Genomic DNA, 22,355 nt, shown 5'->3' on the forward strand with positions numbered 1-22,355 from the left:
CTCTATCTATCTATCTATCTATCTATCTATCTAACCGTCTATATATCTGTAGGTCTGTCTGTCCATCCGTCTATATATCTGTCTGTCTGTCTATCTGTCTACAGACAGACAGACAGATGAAAAAAGTGATGTTATTGTTAATTACATTTTTTATTTCACTTTAAAGAATATAATAATAACATTTATTTATATGTTTGTTTATATTTATATGTTATATGTTTTGTGAATGTTGTGCCTGGTGGTATAAGAACATTTAGCATTGTAATCTTTTAAGTACTTCAATGTAATGTAAAAAATGGTCAGATTAAAAACCTTGTGATCAGCAGTTTTCAAAATGTTCCTGGTCATTTGTGCCCAGTCAGTCATCTTTTATCAATCCTTAAGACCATTCATGGCCTAGCTTTATCAACCTGTCATTCAATGCTGCTGTGATCCATGTCTGTGACATCAGCTGAGAACTTTTTCACAGTTTAACCCCCCCCACGCCCTGGCCACCACATCCGTGCATTGGATGAGTTGAGTTTTTTTTATTGGGAATGAGCCTATGCAGATGAGGTAAAGTCTTTAAGATTTAAGAAACAGAGAAGATAATGCCAGTGAAACAATCGGGCTAAGTAAATAGCAAGAAGAAAGACACATAATCTAATCGGAATGGGAACCTGGATAAGGAGAAAGGAGGCTGGTTCGTTTCCCGCTTGCAGGCTCTATTAGCATGACGGCCCTCACACCCCCCGACACGACACATGCATACCTCACACAGTTGCCATCGTTAGCGATCGCAGCCTGTCAACCACTGCCGGGCCAGGCCGTGCACGCTGGGCTGTGCCGGGCCAGGCAGGGCCCCCTTTGTGCCGGAGAGGAGGGGGGCGGCGGGTCTGACGGCAGGGCCTTGCAGCTGTCGTGAGGGTCGAGCCATGGACGCCTGTGATCAGCCAGCCGTGAAATCTGCCCTGAACAGCCCTGCATTCAGAGGCTGACCCTCTCTCACACACACGCAAACACACATACTCGCTGCGACACTCCGCTCTCTTTGGTGCTAAATCTTCCCCCGGCTTGTGTAGCTCGTCTGGCGCCAGCTATTTGTTGTGCCCTGCCTGCCGATAACCCTTGCTTCCCCAAAACCCCCACGTAGGCCCCCTCAGCTTCTAACCCCCCGTTTTTTGAAGTGGACCCTACAGTATGACTGAAACAAATAGATCAGTGGGTATTAAAAGATTTGCTTTTGTGATACAAACAAACAGTGTCACATGAAATATTCGCCCAACTGGTTGTTGAAAACTTTTTTAATACCCCAAAACTTTTTCAGAGTGTCTTTCTGGCAATTTTTCATCTTATGCCTAGTACACCTTTATTTTTTTATCCCCCCGAAAATAATATTCATTCTACTTAACTTTTTATGCATAAACTTATTTCAATGCAGAGGTTTGTACCTTCCTTAAAGCGTTAAAGAGGAGGTAACATGCTATTTCATGCATTCTGACTTCTTTACACTGTTAAACGTGTTGGCTTCTCAAGCTTAACAAGGTCAACTTGTCAAAAAACGAGTTGAACGTATGACATAGAATTTCTGTGTTCGATTTACTCCGCCAGGGTTCGTACAGGTTTCGGAAAGTTTTTTTCAAACATGGATTCCCGTTTCGTAAAAGGGTTCTTAATCCCTTATTGGACAATTCTCCCAGAAAAGCACGCCCACGTGTCAACCAGTGAGAGAAAGAGCACACCACGCACAAGCGTGAGAGAAAAATAGCACGCCCACGCGTCAACCAACCATCATCGCCGCTTCACTCGCCTGACAGAAGTTTAGCTGTGTTTGTTTGCTCAGTGAATTTGGGGATGAATGTTATATAAATGGTGTATTTAACACTGGATTTGGAGATCAGTTGAAACTGATAGATGGCATAGTCCCAGTGTTAAAAGACGCCAGACATGAACCGCACGTGGTAAGTCAATCTAAGTCATATGTCTATGTTTTGTTGGCAATCGGCCTGTATGTGCATAATTTAAACAAACAATCTTATAGTGAATCAATGCGATGATGTATTGTGTGCTCGGTCTGTAGTTCCGCCCCCCTAGCACGCCTCCAAGCGCTCGACTTTTTTCGAACAGCTATATCTGTCTTTTATAAATTTGATTAAACTAAATACTCTTCAAAGATACAAAATATTCATTACTACTATGGAAGCAAATAAGAGACATAATGTTTTGAAATTTAACAGCCTATGAATACTTGATTTTGAATTATTTTACTTTGGAAACCATGTATCTGAATTTATTTGTTTAGAATTTACCTCTATGAAATTTAAATATGAAAATTCTTGATTTCCAATTTAAAAACCTGAATTTAATGCTCACAATTTCAGATACCAAAAAAATTAACTTACAGAATTTCAGATAAAATACATTCAGATTGATCAAATTTGATTGCTCTTATTCAGATCTCAAATTTCAAGTTAATACTTTTCAAAGAAAACATGTCTAATTCGACTGCTCAAATTCAGATCGAAAAATTCAAGTTAAATATTCACATGGTAACATCCGGGCTACCCAGGATAGGAAAAACAGTTGAGCCCAGAGCCCGTCTGTAATTGAACCGAACCATTGAACCGAACTATCTGGTCTCACCATCGGAGAGTCGTGTCTATTATTACATCGAAAAAGTAAAAAAATTGAGACGGACTAAATCCAAAAGAACTGTGGCAATGTATCCAAGATCACCTACATGCAAAACTGTGAAAAGTTTTAGGCACAAAAAAATTATGTGAAATTGGGATGTTTTCAAAAATAATGTCATAGATTGATTTTAATGATCAATTAACTTCTATTAACTAAATAAATCAATATTTGGTGTGATCACCCTTTGCATTTAAAGACGATTTTGTCCTAGATAGACTTACACATAGATTTTCAGCTTTCTTTAACGTCATTGCCACAGTTCTTCTGGACTTAGTCTTAGTTTTTACTCTTGCTTCATGTAATAAAAGAGACGACTTGGTGATGGTGAGACCAGATTTCCATTTGGGGAACCAGTTGTTGTCACACTTATTGTACATACAAAAATCCCACTGGATTGTGATAAATAATGGCAAAAGGAATGTTTGGAAATGTAAACTGAAATACTTACACACTACTGCAAATCATATAAATAACCATGTTTGAGGGGTTAAAATACTAACATGCTTTGGCTCAGTACTGTATGTTGATTTTTTTCAAAGTTGCCACCCTTTGACTAGATTGTGTAAGATAAAACATTTTGCTCTTTTATTTGATCTTATGACAAAATTCTTTAGACAATTCGTAATGTAACTCTGCTCGCACTTACTAGACTGACATGAAACTAATGCCATCAAGAATGTGTGATCTGAGAGGTTCTTTCACCGGAAGTAAACTTCTTGGTCAACTGAGCTGTGCATTAGCGCTACCTGCCTTGTAATTTGGCCCAATTATTTCTCTGTTTAAAAACACACGTTCAGATTATCGCGAGAGAGTAGCATCTGGCCGCTGAATTGTCTGGCCATGAGAAAGTATCATGTGAATCACCAGGAAGGCAGTTCCACAGGAATTATTTTAGCAAGTTAGCTCGTCACGGCTTGAATTACACCGAATTTATGTGAATTTAAGGTTGGGTGTATTACTCAACAGTGCAGCGCCTCAAGTTGTTCAAATTCCATGGGATTTCTTTCCAAATCAGCTGGGCTCAGACAAGATGTCGGTTAAAACAACATTTAAATTCGAAAACAGCTAGCGCCAATAATGAAAAAAATATGCATAAAGTTTTATTAAAAATGTACTAACTTGCAAAAGGACAATAGAGGTTAAGTGCGGAGACACAAAGATAGACATGCCCTGATGCTCATTTTTCCTCCAAAGCATGTGGAGAGGATGGGTCAGCCCACCCATGCTGCTGAGTCAGCCCACATCCTGGGTCTTCTGCCCTCATCTCCTGGCACTTGTTCATATCTTGGAAAGGAACCAAGATGGCTGCTGCTTGTAGAGCCCCAGTGCCCCTTAACCCTGTCAAGTTCTGCCAGTCGAACTCGGGTCTTTTCTTCTGGCTGTCTTTCCTTTCTGTGTGTCGCCCACCTTTATTGTCTTGGTATATTCAGCTATGATATGGATGTTATGCAAGCATTCTTTTAAGTGGTGATATGGCGAATCAAGGCTAAAGGTTATGGGTAGCGACTGAAGATCGCATCTACAGTAAATAGCTGTCATTGAAGAAAAAGGGGAACGTCTGTGTTTGGATTACTCTTTGTTTATGCAGATTCTCAGTGCCAGTTGGAAGAAGGTGTTGACCTAGGGAATATGTGGGGGAGGACATTGGAGATCCTGAATATGTTGGGCGTGTGAAGATCAGAGACTGATAATGGAACAAGCCACTGCAGGCAACCTCACCCAGCTTTCTGCTTCACCTGGAAATTCACTGTACTTCTGGAATGCAATATTATTTCATTTGACTACTGGTAAATACCTCAGGGGCTGAAGTTATAATATTTAAGATGGATTCAGTTTTACATTAACATATACATTGGCAGACGCTTTTATCCAAAGCGACTATAACTGCATTGTACTATACATTTGTTTCTGACTATGTGTAATCCCCTGGGATCGAACCCATGACCTTGGCTTTGCTAGCACCATCCTCTAACCACAGAGCCACAGGAAAGCTTTTACCTGACAGCAAGGCTAACCTGATACTCTGGTTGTATTAAAAAGCATTTAGGATTGAGACTTTGTGAAAAGCATCAATTAACCGCTGAAGATTTTCCCAGACAAACATTTTGAGAGAGTGCTTCCTGATCAGGTCACACCATAAATTATGTTCTTTTCATTTGTACCTGGGGTCAATAAGAAATTTATTTTGGGTTTAGTGAAAACTGGACCAGCTTAGGGCTGTTTTTTGCCACTTTGGACTTTATGCATCAAATTCAAATTGCGAGAAGGTCAAAAGGGTGAGACTATATTTGAAGAGATTATTTGCAAAAAACAGATAAAAAATCGTGTTTTATTGTGCATTCCAATAAAAAGAATAGTTCACCCAAAAATGGTCCCCATTTACTAAGAAATCTTTATTCCTACCATGGAAAGTCAACGGGGACATTTTTTTCAGTGAATTATTCCTTAAATATCAATCCAACTGCAGTTGAATTGATTTGATTAAGTATTAAAAACTCAAAAACAAAACAGAGTTATCCTGTTTTGTCAGGAAAATTTACTTCTTTACAAGGTTGAGATCTCATTTGGATTTTTACAAAAAAGCAAGCATGGAGATCCATCACTAAACACAACCGTCACTGCAGTGATACGTAAAGTTTTGTATAAATGTATATGAATAAGTCTCCAATTCTCCAGATGGCCAAATAGCTATATATTAAATGCTATGAGTGTATATTTCAGAGTTTAAAGTGGTAGTTCACCCAAATATAAAAGTTCTGTCAATTCATCATTTATTCACCCTCTTTTCAATTCAAACCTGTATGACTTACTTTCGTCTACAGATCACAAAAGTAGTTAAGCAGATGTGTATCATCTCTTGTGTTCTGCATAAAAAAGAAAGTCATACAGGTTTGAAAAGACAAGAGGGTGAGTAAATGATGACAGAATTTTCCTTTTTGGGTAAACTATCACTTTTTGGGTGAACTATCACTTTCAGGTTTCTAAATACGGACTAAAATAACATGTCAATCAGAAAACAATCAGAAACTATGTTGCACGTTCAGTCTTTGGTGTTCTGTTCTACAAATTTGTTTCGAATTTGAATTTAAATGTTTTCAGGTCTATGGAGGCGGGGCCCCAATAATACGCTTTGTATTTACCACACACACACATCTGCTTCTCCTGTGGGATTCTTAAGAGATGTTGTGTATCTCTGTTTGCCACACAGGATAACCCTCAGGGCTTCCACCCGAGTTAAATAGCTTAACTGCATGTGAAAACACAGAAAGACACCCTTTGTTGCACTAAAAAACAAAGATTCTAGCTGCTTTCTAAATTGATTTAATTACAGTGAGCTAACGTAAATCTCGAGCAGTTTGTGACAACGTCATGTCATTGCATGCAAACCATTTAAATATGTAAAGCAGGGGTTTTCTTCATGCATTTGAAATGGGATTATATAACCACTTTCTGTTGACTTTAACACAGCATTGCTGTAGAAGCGCAAGGGAATTTCCCGTTCCCAGAATACTTTGTACAGGAGTGTATAGGGAGAGTGAATCCTGAAATCAGGTGCTGTTTTACTTATTTTAGAAGAAGAATAGAAAAGAATGCTGTCTTTAATGCTGTAACAGTCCATAAATCAAAATAAAGTTTCACTTGGATAGTTAAAGGGATGGTGAATGATAAGGGAATGAACATTCTTTCATCCTTTACTCAGCCTCATGTCTTTCCAAACCTGCATGACTTTCCTTCTTCTACAGAACACAAAAGAAAATATTTGGGGGGCAACATTCGCCCCCATTGACTTCCATTGTATAGACACAAAACCACTGAATCGTTTTTCAAAATATTGTCTTTTGTGTTCTACAGAAGATAGAGTCATATACTGTGTAGGTTTTGAACAACATGAGGGTGAAAAAATGATGACAAAAAAACTATAGGCATCCAGTTTAGCCAAAGATCGAAAGACTCTTGGGTGGAAGTAATTTAAACATTTAAAGTTATAGTTGAATACAGTTTGAACAAGATTTGCAATCTGACTGAAGTTGTGATACAGATACAGCTGGCAAAGTCACTTCAAGAGCTTATGAGTCACATCTACGACTTATATTCTGTCACCAGCTGCTCTCTGTAGCATTTCGGTGGCTTCTGGCTTCATTCTTTTTTCAGGTCTTCTGTTTCTGTGGTAAGCATTTAACCCCATTATCATATTTTGTAGGACTCGGATTAGCTACATAAACTGTTGGCTTTGATATGCTGGTCCTGTTTTTGTTTTCCATTCAATATTTTTTAGGGTTGCTGGTCATTGCGTCACTAGACTCCAGTCCCATATATTTCTACAAAGGTGCGTCATGGTAAAGTATTTGAACACACTTTAATAACTGCATCCTGACTTAATGATGTTTTAACACAGCTTGACATGCGTGAATGCCTCGTTCTTCATGGTGCATCGTGCATAAATGTGGTTCGGTGAGGTGTGCAGACGGTAACTGACCGCAGACTCGCAATGGAGGTTGGCGTTTTAAGCTTGAATTACTATGACGGTTGGAAAATCCCTTATTACGTAATTTACATACAGGGGGCACGGTTAATCGTCTTCATATTTTACATCACTTACTGACTAGTTTATCTCTGCTTATTTTTCTGCTCCATTTTGGAAATTCCTATTCATTGTGCAAAGGCATAACTCCAGCCTGAGGATTTTCATTTTGCCCTCGACCCAGACGTCCCGAGGCTCTTCAAACAGGATACAGAGGTAGATGGCGAAAGAGATTTGAAGTGATAGCCCATTTTAGCGAAGAAAAAAGGCTCTGATTGTCTCCGCTGCCCATCGCACCCTCCCCACAACAGCCTCGCATGCCACTGGAGAAAGAAAGGAAATAAAGCAGTTGAGTGAGAGAGAGAGCGAGTTAGCGAGAACAGTGTCGCTTCGCAGCTGCTCCTCTGGATGTTTTTGGATTACATCAGTGCCGCGCAAAGAAAGGAGCGGAGGACTGGCAGAAAAGGGATCAGAGCGCAGAGGGAGCGGGGCACACTCCACAAATCAGGGCTCTTATTTTGGGAGGGGGCCTGGGCCTCGCTCCGGAGTTCTCTAGGACAGAGCTGTCATTGTTAGCAGGTTGAAGTGGGTAAAGCCAGGGCTCAATAGTGTGGCGGGACCCCCTCCCAATACCGAACCCCCTACTACCACATCCTGACAACACAGCAACAGCAACCCAACCCGGCCCTGTCAGCTGCCCGCGCCTGTGGATGGCATGCAGCTGGGATCACATTGCTTTGGGTACCCACTCCTGCCCCCCTTTAGAATTAATACTCCTACATCTTTGTTTGGCAGGCCAGCGCTGGCATTGAAACGGGCACAGAGGAGGAGAAAAGATCAAGGCAAACTGCGGGGGAAAGAGAAATTGGCATTTTAAAGCTACGTTAACCGGCACCGTACTGTTCCAGAATGTTTTCTTGTGTTCTTATGGTCATACTGGTAGTTTTACTGACGTGTCGCAGGATTATATGACATGGAATATATTTTGTTGTGGGAGACAGAATATTAGCAAGAAAGCCAAAGCTAAAATTAAAACAGAAGATTTGGAATAAATAAGAGACGTAGTTCCGAATATGTGCTTTTTTCCCCTGATGTCTGTATTCTATTGTACTCAAGCTTTAGAGTTCATTATAAAACCAATGATATGAAACACCAAATAGATAAATGAACTGTAGCACATGCAACAATTAATTAAAGCTTTTTTTTTGAAAATGTTATTTTTGTATTTATTTATCAATTCATTAACATCCCAAAGATGTTGCATCCTTTAAACTTCTAGTTCACCGAAAAACTAGAATTTGACTCATCCTCTAGTCATTTCACACCTATTTAACTATGATTACAAAAAAAGATATTTTGTAAAATGTTGCTTACTGAAATACGGCGGTAAACATTCACCTGAATTGCTTTTCTGTGTCCATACAATAGAAGTGAATGTGTATCACCGTTGTTCAGTTACCAATTTTCTTCGAAATATCTTCTGTGTTCTAAAGAAGAAAGAAAGTCATACAGGTTTCACCAATAGAGGTCACTGCAGTGGCTGAATGCAGTAACTGAAGTTGTCACAAATTCATACACAAAAGCGTTGTTCTATCTCATGTCATACTTTGCGTTAGGTTTGTTATTAAATAAATACAGTCAGTGATAATATTGTGTTTATTTTAATACGTCCTCTACAGGTAGTCACACTTTCTTTTCAAGCCACCTTACAAAGTCCTTTACAGGTAGAGTCACACTTTCTTTTCAAGCAGCTGTACAAAGCATTAATTACAATAATGTGGATGTATTAAATCATAATATAGAGGTTGTCAGGGTTTTCCCATTCTGTTAATGATCACTTTATCAAAAAATGACCCGTGTAATCTTTTATGAATGAGCACTTACCTTTTAGCCATCAGAGTGAAAAGGCGTGGAGGTCGTGAAGTGAAGGTCTGCTTGATAAGGCCATTGCCTGCATATATGTGGTTTGTGAGGGGCAGTTTGCAATGCACTGATACAGTGAATGGTTATAGTTAACAGTGTAAATGAATTGTGAGCTTAGCCATGGGAGAGTGTTCGGTGGAATGTGCTTCTTTACATGGGCTTTGACCTCTCGCACTGATTGATCGCCGTGCCGTCCATGCTCCAATGGACGCTGAAAGGTGTGAGACCTTTAGTACCACACAGTTCAACTTCCACTCTGAATTCTTCTGCTTCCTTTTCCTTTTCATGCATATATGGGTTAATGCATTAAAACGCTCTCATTTCGTGTTGATAGATATTGGCAATTGTTCATATCCCGTGAAGCAAGAGTCTGTTTTAAATGACTGAGGAGTACGGCGCTATAACTCACACAAAGAGAATCAACGTATTTACGAGGGGATGTCAAGACAAGAATGCTCTTCTTTTTTCCTTGGGATGTTCTTCTTCTACAAATGGCTTTTGAGAGCATTTATACCTCATTTGGGTTAAGAATGGGGGCTTTGTAGGACCCTTTTTTTGTTGTCCTGTGACTTATATTATGAAACTGGCCCTCGGTTGTTCAATACAGCTCCAAGTGATCAGTGCAAGTGCATCCTGCATTGTGACACTTGTGGGTGTCACCACTTCCCCTCCTTCAGGTTTTTAGTGACAGCCTTTGTGTTTTTATTGTTTTATTGGCTTTCAAAGTCAAGGGCTTGTCCTTTGAAATGCCTAACCTCGGTCTCTGCTTGTTAAGACTAAACCGTAACTTATATATTGAGATAACTAAACCTGATTCAGTGTCGTTGTAAAGGAATATCTTTAAACCTGATGTACTGCAGGATAGTGTTAAATCCTATATCGCTACAGTACAACTTGACTTCGTTTGTATCTCCTACTGGACGATTCAGGACGAATTGTTGAACATTTACATGGTTAGATTTCGATTTTCATAGATCTAGTGAAGGTCTTGCATTCAGAAAGACTCTGTGGAGGGTCTAAGGGAGTAAGTTATGACCTTTACGCCATTCTTGGCCTCAGTATTTATCTTGCCAGTGGTGCATGGAGGAAGTAATACGATCTATCATCACAATGGTATGAACTGAATTCCACATTGTTATAAATCTAGTGGTTGTGATTTGATAGGCAGGAATGTCAAGTGCCACCTGAGCATTAAAGGCATAGTTCACCAAAAAACATAAATTTTGTAATCATTTACTCACCTCTTGTCATTTCAAACCTGTAAGACCAGAACCCAAAAGAAGATATTTTGAAGAAGTTGGGTAACTAAACAACGGCGGAACGCATTGACTCCCATTGGTTTTGTGTCCGTACAAGTACCAATATTCTTCAAAATATGTTCTACGTTCAGCAGAAGAAAGAAAATCATACAGGTTTGAAATGACAAGAGGGTGAATAATTGATGAAAGAATTTTCATTTTTGGGTAAACTTTCACTTTAATAGTAGGATAATACTGCCATCGGGTTAGTAGATCAAATCATATAGTGTATGCTCTTCTATTTAGCTCCTAATGCATTTGTTATAAATGATCATTCGAAATGTGTATAGTATCCTCTGTTTTCTCAGAATATGACTTAAAATGCTTTTTATCCTTCTCCTGCCCTGCAGGTAGGATTACTAGACCCCTGAACTTAACACTCATACAAATTGCTCCGTATAAATGGTACTGACCAGAGGTGCTTTTAGATTTGTAGTGGGGACAAACACCAACACAATGATAAAGGATAAGAAGATTTACAGCATGTAAATTTAGGCAATTACATTGCATTTTAGTCTTCACACCGACTTCTCTCGTTTCAGCGGACCTGACAACAGGATTTGCTCTCATAATTTTATGCATTCATTGTGGTATTAGCCGTTAACTAGGCAACTCAAGAAACACTGTTTTGTAATACTGTGGACTAACTTAACTGCCCTCTCAGTCTCATCAATTAAATAAACTCAATTCACTTTTATTGTCACATCACCACGTGTGGAGAGTGAGTCTTGGGTGCATACTCCATATAAAGTAGAATCCAGTTGGACAGACAACTGTATGACAAACAACTATATGACTTTACAAACTTATGTGACAGTATGTAGCGCAGATGAACAGTGCAAAGTATATGTAGACAGACTGTACAAAAATACAATATACATAATACACATATGGACAGTATTACACAATATACAGAAGATATTCACATTAGACGTTTAACATACACATTAAATATGCAGGTCTACACATGAACGTGCATGTATTACTGGATCAACCATATAGTGCACACAGTACAGATATAGTTACGTAATGCATTATAGTCCATGAAACTGTAGTGCATGGCAAAAAGATGTGTCAGCTTGTGGAGTTAAATAACACCATGGGGAAGATGGTGTACTTGACCATCACGAGACCAACGATCCATGGTAATCCTTTTCACTACTGTCTTCCGTTCACCCTGACTTCCTCAAACAATGTCTTGATGTCTTTGTCACCTCTCACAGTACTAAACAAACCTTAAAGAGATTCCAGAGATACCGATCCGGAGCAGTGTCCAAAAAGCCAGCCCCCCCAGTGCTTTGATGATATTGGGGGGCGTTAGCGTCTCCTGCGATGTTTATAGGAAAGGCCAGCGATTGTGAATGTCCAGCCTGGAGTTTAGCTACGGGTCAACTCGGATGCCAATGTCTTAAAAAATGTCAGTAAAACTAATGGCCCCTAATGGGACCACCATAGATGGGAGTTGCCTGTAGCAAAGTCCGCTTGTTCACCAGCCTTCCACAGCTTTAGTGTTCAGATAGAGGGAACACATGACCCATCCAGACAATGCTAATGTGAAAGGAATGAGTTTATGAATGGAGTTGAGGCCTCTTTTATAGGACGTAAACCTGTAGGCTTCTCAAAGGGGTCTGTTACTTTTACAGCATCTCTGACCTACTACAGAAACCATGAGCAGATGTAGGCCCAGTCTTAAAAGCGGTTCAGGGGTAAACAGTATGTCGCCTGCTTTTCTGAGATATTTCACTGTTTGTTTAGTTTATCCTTTCGGTTTGCTTATCTGCTCGGAAGGGGTCATGTCTCACCTTGCATTTCTGCAGGTGATCTTTATCAAAATGACCTAGACAGCAGGCGCTCTTGGTAATTTCAACCCCGGGCGCAGCTGTTCTGGCCAGACGCAGTCAAACAAAACACAACAAAGCCCAAAGAAGTGCTGTTGGGATCTTGTATTTCTCATCTTGTTCAGATGACCTAATGGTCAATGTGTAATGGACTCCAAAGTGTCTGGGAGCTGGAGTGTGCTATCTATCAGATACTAATGTTTGCAAGTGTCCACGTGAGATGATCCACAGATTGTGAAGGGGATGTTTCCACAGCTGGATCCTTCGTTTCTTGGGTCCCCAGGACATGAAAGAAATGAAAGAGACATTTTACACAAATTCTTGTGATTTCATGTTCATATGCTGTTTAGTGATCACAAAATGGCACTTATTTAGGAAAATTATATGTAAAATTATAATATTTTTTTTACTAATAATCTCCTGATTTTGGAAAAATATATTTTTTGGAATTACGGGGAGTGAATTTAAACAAATCCAAAATGTTGGCCAAATTTGTCACGTTAGAATAGCATATTTTGTTCTCTGTTGTTAATTGACGTCTTTACCGTCCTGTCACAGGTCTGTTACTGAAATGCTTCATCAGGCTCTGAAACATGAGACGATCTCCCTGTGTTTCACAACATTTCATCTTTTTGTGAATGGGAATTCCATCCAGAAGGTGAAAAAAGAGAATCTTCCGGACCATTTGAGCTGCATCTGAGAGGCCTCCCTTGAAGGACCGCGAGACGACAGAAATGTTGATTTAACTTTTACCACTTCCTGCTGCAGTTTTGGGCTTCAGGATAACGCTTTTGCTGGTGATTAAATATGTGTAGTTCTGTCTATAATTACTCCCATTTATGTTTGAGTTTTATTCTATTTTTGCATAAACTTTCTGTGCTGTAAAGCTTATTTGAAACACATAACAGAAAACGAAAAGATGTGAATGTTGATTTATCAACTAACCAAAAATATACATTGATTTTTACAATACAGCATCATTCACCCTGTAATCTTGTGCAGATCCCACTCAGTTAAACACAACCGCCCTCTCTCTATTTTACTTTTCGAGGGAACACCCCCCATCACAATACCACCCTGAAACTCTTCATACATCAGTGCTAAACGCACATTTTCACCATTCCCTTCCCCTTCAACGAGCTCTCTGTCTCCAAGCGCGAGAGGCCTTAATGTCGTAGAACCGACTCTATAACCCAAAGAGAGGGATGAATTTATTTACACGTGGGTCGTTCCCTCCCCCTGAGTCCTGGCTGGGCCTGAGCCCCATGGGTTCCAGCAGTTTAGCTCCCAGTATGACGCTATTTTAATCCACATCTGCCAGCGGCCTCCATTTGCATCTCTGAACATATACACCACAAGGGCTACACCCTCACATCTTAGCATAGGAGAATACCCATCTGTTAAGAAAATATAGACCCTCTTCAGCTTTCATTCCTTAATAAAAAACAGTAGCATGTCTTAAAAATCTGTTCTTTATTGACAAAAGCAAACTTTTGTTCTGCTCACTGCTTCTCTAAAAGCATTGGTACTTCCCAAATACTTTGGATCGTAAAAGTAAGCTCTGTGATTAACAAAGGTTTATGATACTTACACGATTTTTCTATCAAGATAATATTTACATATGAACACAATATTTGCAATTTTAGAAGCTTAAATAATGAGGCTATAACAGCAGGTTGCTTGATCATCGTCACCACCACCAAGCCTCCAACAACTTTTTCAAACTTTATTAAAAACGTGTTCCCTGGTAACTAACTACCTCCATCAACAATTTTAGAGATCTGTGCCCATGTTGCATTATTTGTGAGATTTTTTGTGTGTGATGACGTTTGATTTCCTCGCCGAAGGATATAATTGCATTTAGCAACTTGTTAGCTATCATTTTTAAGACAAGATGAGGCTTTAAAAACCAAACGTGGATTACAACTGATTGTTTATGTTTTATGAGAAACGTAGAGGTTTTGTTAACCATAGACCTTCTTTCAGGCATCTGAAAAAACCCATTCAAAATATCGATATAGACTTTGGGATGATGGAACCAGAAGTGCTAAAATGCTAGCTCGCTTTCGGATTTTACATACAAGAATACGTCATCTCTACACCACTCTATGACAGACTAAAGATCTTGTTGTCCTTTTCTATGTATATTTAATCTTACTGAACAATAGTCACGCAATCTAATCGCACTTTCTTATTATAATAAAACAACCAATGGGTCAATGACCTATAAAGAACTATATTGTGTTACCAGGTTTATAGATTTTAATCTCATTTGACAAAATTGACCAAAATTTTCATCCAGTTGTACATATACAGTTCATATTCAGAGAAAACTATTTTGTTCATTATTTTACCTTTTATTTTGAGGAACATTGTCACACAATACACCGTGCATGCACAATGTCAGTATATCTTTTACACCCTTGTTTCATAGCATGTGCTTGTATTTAAATATTTATCTGATAGAATCATTCTGGGTAAACATTAGATTTCTTAAAAGTTTATTTGCTATTCTTTTATATGCATGTACACATGCCTATTTAAAAGGCTATAACTTATCCTTTCACGTCCTTCGGCCTTCTTCAGCTGATGAAAGGAAAGCACTTCTTTTTAAAGCGTACAATGTCTAACCAGCCGCATTACACAGAACATGGTAAACTTTTGGGCCTCTTTGAATTCTTCATGCTGACCTTTTAGATGTAAAAGGAACCGAATCAGTTTATTTATCTGAACTGTGCATCATGGCGAACTTTTAGCTATTCACTGCGCACACTGGGCCCGGTTTGCTATTGGGGGTTGAGGGTAGATTGCTTACTTTCACGCTTGTGTCAGCCTGTTTTCGTTTTTCCATGCCTATAGTTCTTCTGCACCTACATTTTAGATGCTTGCATTTTGTGAATAAGTAATTACAGTGCATTGTCCGCACTGACTATAGCATGGAGGTTGCCTGTCCACTTGCATTAGAGTAATTTGATTGTCAGAGCAACACAAGATGGCATTCTTTTTCGTCCATCTTCTCAAAGCCCATCAGAAGATCTTGTGTTTTTTCACGAGGTTGCGGCGGGGGTGCATAGGTTGTTGCCGCTTTTGTCGTTACACGATTGGCCTCTGAATTGAAAGTCTATCAAAAAGAGCATGGCGGATTTACGCGTTCAGTAACTCCCTCTGGTGAAAGCATATTTGTCTAGTTTGCTGTTGCCTTCATCGTTTCTTTAAATGTTTGTTTGAGAGAAAAGAGCTTTGTGTGCTGATGTTGTGAGTTGTCTGGGAGAAAGCTCAACAGCAACAGAACCCCTGTAAATGTGTCTTTGGAAAGTTGTTTGGCCGATGCTTTCATTTGCCAATGGGTGGCGCTCATTTACAAAAGAACTGACTGCATTTGTTGACAGTGTGTGTTTTGAGCAATAACATGCATTGCATATGTATATAAACTTTGTTTTAAGGTTTTGTTACTTCAAGACAGGCATTGTAAACATATTTCTCTTTTTCAACTAAAAATAGATCTATAAAACATTTCTTGCATTTTTTTCATGTTTCTCAGATTTTGCTCATCTTCTTTAAAATATTACCTTCAGGTTCCCATATACATTGCTCTAGTCTACAGTATCCCTTCAAGGGATAGTTTACCCAATGAGTATAGTGCTGTGATGATTTATACAAGCTAATATTGTTTAAAACCTGTATGACTCTTGGTTTTTTTAAACACAAGAGAAGATATTTTGAGAAATGTGATTTTGTGTCCATACAATGGAAGTCAATGGTGTTAACAACGTGTTTTTTCTGTTCTGTAAAAGAAAGACGACCATACAGGTTTGGAATGACATGATGCTGAATACACGAATAAAGGATTGAACTATCCCTTACAATTTTTTTCAAACTGAACTTCTGAACCATTCAGAAATATTTTGGACCCCTCTGGACTTCTAAACCCCAATAACTGTTCCTTTTAACCCTAGCTTTGACCCACTGTTTGCTTACACCCCCTTTTTGAAATATAAAACATTTCGAAACATTTCTTAAAAGTGCTTTTAATTTCTTCTCAGTCGATAATCAATCCAGGTAACTTCTTTTGCCCTCAAAAATATAGCAGGCATCCACCTTTGGGTTGATCAAAGATATCACATGGTAATTGGTCTCTATGTACATTCCAAAACAAATAGGCATTCTGCTGAGGCGGCTCCGGGCTGACTGCACCCTCTAACCTGTGACCACGGCGTGGGCGGCAGAACGCAACTGAGGGCATGCACCTGAGTCTGCCGCGGAGCATGCTGACCTCTGAGTTCAGCTTATCAGCTGACGCACTGTGCAACTTTGATTGAAATAGCCGCCGATCTGCAAACCATGTCCACACTTAGTACTGCTTCTGTTTTCCAGGTGATGCACATGTTTTTGAAGTATTTCATAACACATCTGCATTTTAAACATTATGTGGCATTTGCAAGTAGTGGAGGTCTGTCAGTTTATTTATTCCATTTCCTCAGTTCAAAAGCCTGTTTGACTGTAGAACGGTACCACAATGTAAAGTAGCTCATGTCTTCCGACAAAATCATCACCAGCGAGCAGATCGGAGTGAGATTACAATGCAATGTTGAAACACCACTGCAGATGATGAAAGAGGCATTAACACAATGCAAGGTATGGCAACTGCCTATTAAAAACCAGCCCAGAAAGGGCGGGGTTTCGCTTTTACTCAAGTGAGATAATTTACGATGATCTATTTACATTCTTCACACATCCTGAGCTAGAGATACATCCGGGGGTTTTCTTTTAAACTTTTACAGTCACCAATTTAAAAGATCTGTCGTCTGTGTGTCCGTCTGGGGCATGCGTTACCTAGAAAGTTATTTTCCTGGAAGGGAAACGCATGTTTGCACAGATTCTTGGGGTTTTATGGTTCTATTGATTAACACATTACTGTCTTTGAGAGAAGTGGGCAAATACAACAAGAGGAAGCCTTTGAAACTGAAGCATTTTGAAAATATGGAGTATTAGAGATAAAGACAGATGTGCAACAAGTGTGTGACATAACTTCCTTTGAGAAGCATTGTGCCAAATCATGTGCCATATGTGCTTTGGTCCACGCTGACCTTTTTGGCAGCGGACGGAGAAAATGACACCTGCACCTGCACGCGATGCCTCTGGGCCTGGGCACAATGCATCGACACAAAACCATGACTGTGGACAGATTGGCCACTTGTACAGTAACTTAGCTCTCATAATGCTCCCTTTATTGCTTGTTATAGAGGGGAGGACACATGCATGTGTTCTACACACCCCAATGTGTCCGTGCCCCAGAGGGAGCTGTTGATATGAAGCCAAAGTGGCCCATACTGAACTAACCCATCAGTATAACCCTGGGGTGTGCCATACTGAACTCAGTCCCCTGGGGCCTTCTGGAAATGGGGAACTGGGTGGTTGGGTTAACAAGGAGTGCCTTGTGTCCGGCGCATGGCTGGCCAGTGCGGGCAAGGGGGGTGGGGGATACACGTCCCTGTTGATGGGTCATCAGGGAACTAATCTGACAGGTGCTTCTTTTGTTTTAATAGAGCTGATTGCAGACAATGGGACAGACACTGTCACTCTGCTCACTGATGTGAGAGGCCTCAGGCATGCTAGACATGTGTTTGAGGATTTATAACGGACATAATCTCATAGATATGACACCAGAAACAACTGGATTATGAATGAAAAGGTCCAGACAATATATGTTTCTTGTGCAAACAAATGAGCACGGATGTAAGTTTTCCGTGTGAACCTTGTTGTCAAATTTTCTCAATGCCAGTTGTATTTTATGTGTGCTTTATTGGCATGACAAATATTTTACAATCTTATCGTCAAAACCTATACATACACTATGGAAATGGACAACAACGTACTTAAATTAATAAATGAGGAAATAGTTTCCAAGAAAAAATATGGCTCAATAAACAAACATCATACCTTTCCAAGCTTTATTTGACTACTTCAGAATTTACCTGGAAATGTCATTGTTACATGTGAATATAATCGTATTAAGTACATACGAAGTCGCTCTTGAATATAATGCACAGATTACATAATAGAGAATGGCTTTGACGTCACGCGCTAATTAGCATATCCACGTGGTCTTCAGGCCCGGACGTTCTGCCAACTGTTAGCGCGTTGCTTGTTTTGCTTATTTGTAACTCGCCGTACTCAAATATGTTATTTTATACTCCCCAATTCCCAGTAAAGCTGTTTATTAACGTATTTCTATATTGTCAGACAGCGAACGAGTCACTGAATTCTAGCACTTGCTAAAATTACCGAGGCCTTCTGACAGAATCAGAACAACACACGTAAGTTAAAAACAGGCACTGTTCTGTGATTTCGGCTATATTAGCAATATATTTATTTTAAAAAAGAAAAAATGAGAGAAAACAACAGATTGTGCTCCTCGAACTAGACTGGCACATGTGTGCATGGTTGTGGCTAACGTTAGAGGGGATACTACGGTCGGAAGTCATGCAAAATCTCGTCATAAAAATAAAATAAAAAACATTAGCTAATGCCTACACCTACCCTACACATAACCTTTCAATTAAAAAAGAAGTAATTAACCTTAATTAAAAATGATAAGGCATTGAAGTGCGCATGCCCAGTGGAGGTATGGAATCCCTTGTAGCAAAAACCGGTGTGCACAATTTCGATTGAAAGCGCATGCGCAGTTTGCGCATTACTCACAAAGCGCCAACAAATGCACGCTTCTTTCGCTCGACGTTCTGCCGCAAGAAATGTCACCACGAAGAAACTACTAAATGTAGTAAGATTGGGCAATGTTGGCACAGTAAATGGGGTAAGTTTTCAGTGGAACATGCTATTAAACAGACTGCTATTGGCGTTTAGCAAAATGTACAGTAGGCTACAAATAAAAAAACATTATAAAACACGAATCAATCAGTCAATTAAACAAGTCTAAACATGACACCACAGTAGTGTATCCAACAAATTGTAAAGTGAAATAAAATAATGTTGTTCTGTAAACAAAGAGAACAACCTTTTGGCCAAATTCTACCGTACCTTGTATATTGGACCTTTTCCTTGAATTTTCTTCCCTGAAAGTGTGCTTTATTGTTTTCACTTGTTCACTCTTTAGCAAAAGTTAAAGAAGTCATATGATGCGATTTCATGTTTTCCTGTATCTTTGGTGTAAGAAAGATACATTTACAAACATTTTGAAATGACACGTTCTTGCATATTTGTGTATTATCATATTGCACACAATGTATGAGTTTATGAAATCTTGCACCTGGCAAGCATTTATCAGACACGTTCATCAGGCAGATGATACACAAACAGTCTCGTCTGTTAAAGAAGGGAAAAGAAGTAAAACAACTCTGTACTTTCTGTTGCTGATAATCCCCCTCAACTTTCATAATCAGACTCGTTCAGCCCCAATATGCCACTTGATGAGTTTTCTCTCTAGCAGATATGACAGAAGCCAGTGGGGGACTGCGACCCACAATTCGTCGAAGACACAGGCCTGTCAAAACTTTTTAATACTTAACCATTCTGCCCAGTCGGTTGACCTCGTTCCTAGGACCCCTTTACCCTCCTAAACACTTAATAGGCATCTCTAACACTCTAGTCGCCTGTAGGGTTTGCAATTAATCGAAAATAATCGAAAATTTTGGACTTCAACAATTACAAAAACAAAGTAATCGAGGTAAAACAAATATTTTAGGATCCTCTCTTTTCTTGTGGTATAAATCCATAGGGCAACTCCTTCCTTTACAGTCTTTCATTTGTGCTATTTCTTTACATTTATCTTTCAGTTGAATTCACAGTTATAAAGCCAAGTTTTTTTTAAATTTTCCATGTTTTTTTAAAAGTTAATAAGTAATCATGTTAAATAATCGGGAAATCAATATTGGCCAAAATAATCTTACGATTTTTGTCATAATCGAGCAGCCCTAGTCGCCAGCTGTAGACATATCAAAATATAAGCTGGATGGGGTAGAGAAGTTGGTGGAGTTGTCCTGTTTTTTAGCTAAATTTTTTTGTTTTAATGAAGTTTTCTAAGAAGACTCCTGGGGCGCGACGACGTCCAAACAAATCCCATGTAGAATGTTAGTTTGAGGAGATTGAAACGTTCTAAATTATATAAATGTTATTTTTTTGTAGTGATTTTGTGATGAATCGCATTCTTTCGTTGTCTAACAAACTTCTGTATAATCAGTAAACAAAAATCTTGTCTTTACGAATTTTGCAATCTAAATTTGCTTGAATTTAAAAAGAAAATCCTTTTTTGTCAGGAACATTTGAGTAATTTATGATAACAAACATTTAGTGTGCTACGTTGTTGCTTACCCCATAAGATCAGTAGATATAGCTTTTTATTGCTTGACAAACAAACGGACCCTTTTGCGTGATAATGACCATTATTGTCGGCGATAAATGGCTCAACGCCAGTTATCTGGTCCTCTTGACTTGTTTAGAGCAATTGCAGCCTTTGAACTGTGCCTGATTGGAATTATTGCTGAAGAGCACCTCTGGTTGAGGAGCCGTTGGCACAAAGTTGCAGAGACACAAGCTATGAGTGTCAGAAAGGTTGGTGGCAGGTTGATGCACACTACTCTGAAGTGCTGGTAAACAAATGTAAAACAAACACCAGTCCAGTGTCTCCCTCCCAAGGCTGCACCATAGCCCCACCCTTGAGTAAAGATACAAGGACCTCTTTTATTCCAGAACAAATGTCAGCCCCTCAGTACAGTTAGGAACAACAAAGGCAATTAAAGCTGGTGTGTATGAATGGCTGTGAGGTTCTGGCACGGTCGGCGGGCTACTGGAGTGTGCGGCCTCGGTCCGAAACAGATGGCAGATGATGAGAAGGTGGAACAGACACCAGACCAGCCAAGCACCTCGTACTGGTGGAGGGTCCGGTTTGGATTGGTCACAGGAGGAGGTGACTCTTTAGAGTGGGCAATGACCAGTGACACTTTGTATAGTGAAGCGTGGAAAACACTGATAAGGGGTTGAACTTGGGCTTGCGGCGGCTAAGCAGATGCTTGGCAGGGTCCACAGAGTTAATGAGGGGCACGCGCTGGCTTCACATCATGTCAGGGAACTTTCAAACAAAAACAACATCGGAAAAGTTTGAAGGTGTTTAATTAGTTGGAACTAAGGTCCTTCTGTCCATTTAATGGCTTTCCAGATTGGACCCTAATTGGACCTCAAAATATTATAAAAACACCAAACATTTGACCTATCGGTGATGGATGTAGTGAATGAGAATTTAAGAAGCCAAAATTGTTGTTTGACAATGATACAGCATGATATAGTTTGCCCCAAAATTAAAAGAATTCTGTGATCCTGATACTTAAATAATGACTTTAAATGTCAGTTTCTCACGCAAAGTTGATGCCTCAGCTGCATGGACAGCTCATGGTACTTTTGCTGTTGTTTTTGCAAAGACCAGTACTGCTAGATAACTTCTTTTGTGTCTCGCAGAAAAGTAAAACGCACATTGTGTGAGCAACAGTAGATGATGACAGAATACAATTTTTGTGTGAACTAACCCCTCGTCAAATAATTTGTCATCATGGTCATTGTCATCATGGATGTCAGCATGGATGACAGCATAACAAAAAGGTTAAACTCTTTTAGAAAATCTTAACTGCTTAACATTGATCCCCAACCTGCAACGTGTTTGCAAACCTGGCTCATCCAGATGGGTCTGTGCTCTTTTTGCCCCGAGTGCTTTGAAGCAGACAATAGAGGGATCTGTGCCGAAGATCAGGAGTGAATTGAGTTGGGCAGCTTCACATGACTACCTCTCCGGAGTCTGAGTATTTGGATGCATTCAGTTAGGGAGGTTGGCATTCCTTGTGTATCGTGTTTCCAGGTGAGGAGTGATCTCCACCCCACCTCCACCGTCTACCGCAGAGGTCAAACGCTCAAAAACACGGTCCCCTCACATCTCCCATTCAAACAGCATGTAGACGATTATGCAATATTTGCATGTGAGTGAGATCATTGTGGACACCTGTTTTACCTTTTGAGAATGATCATACTCGTCTTACAGGCCCACAACTGAACTCAAGACTCTAGACTGCTAGTGATGAGCTTGCTCTTGGCAGCGAG

At 39.6% G+C, this 22,355-nt stretch overlaps 1 protein-coding gene across 2 annotated transcripts in view; it reads left to right on the forward strand.

The window, feature by feature from the left end:
* Positions 1–18,376: 18,376 nt before the first annotated feature.
* Positions 18,377–22,355, forward strand: part of ccnd1 (cyclin D1) — a 104,751-nt gene continuing 100,772 nt past the window's right edge. The window contains exon 1 of one of the 2 annotated variants that reach the window (XM_056750795.1): positions 18,377–18,571. The gene's annotated coding sequence lies outside the window, so the exon portion shown is untranslated. Of the gene's footprint in view, positions 18,572–18,725; positions 19,069–22,355 lie in introns of those variants that run through there. The other variant, XM_056750803.1, reaches the window with a different exon arrangement.

Source organism: Triplophysa dalaica, chromosome 1 (genome assembly GCF_015846415.1).
Source record: "Triplophysa dalaica isolate WHDGS20190420 chromosome 1, ASM1584641v1, whole genome shotgun sequence".
Lineage (NCBI taxonomy): Eukaryota > Metazoa > Chordata > Actinopteri > Cypriniformes > Nemacheilidae > Triplophysa > Triplophysa dalaica.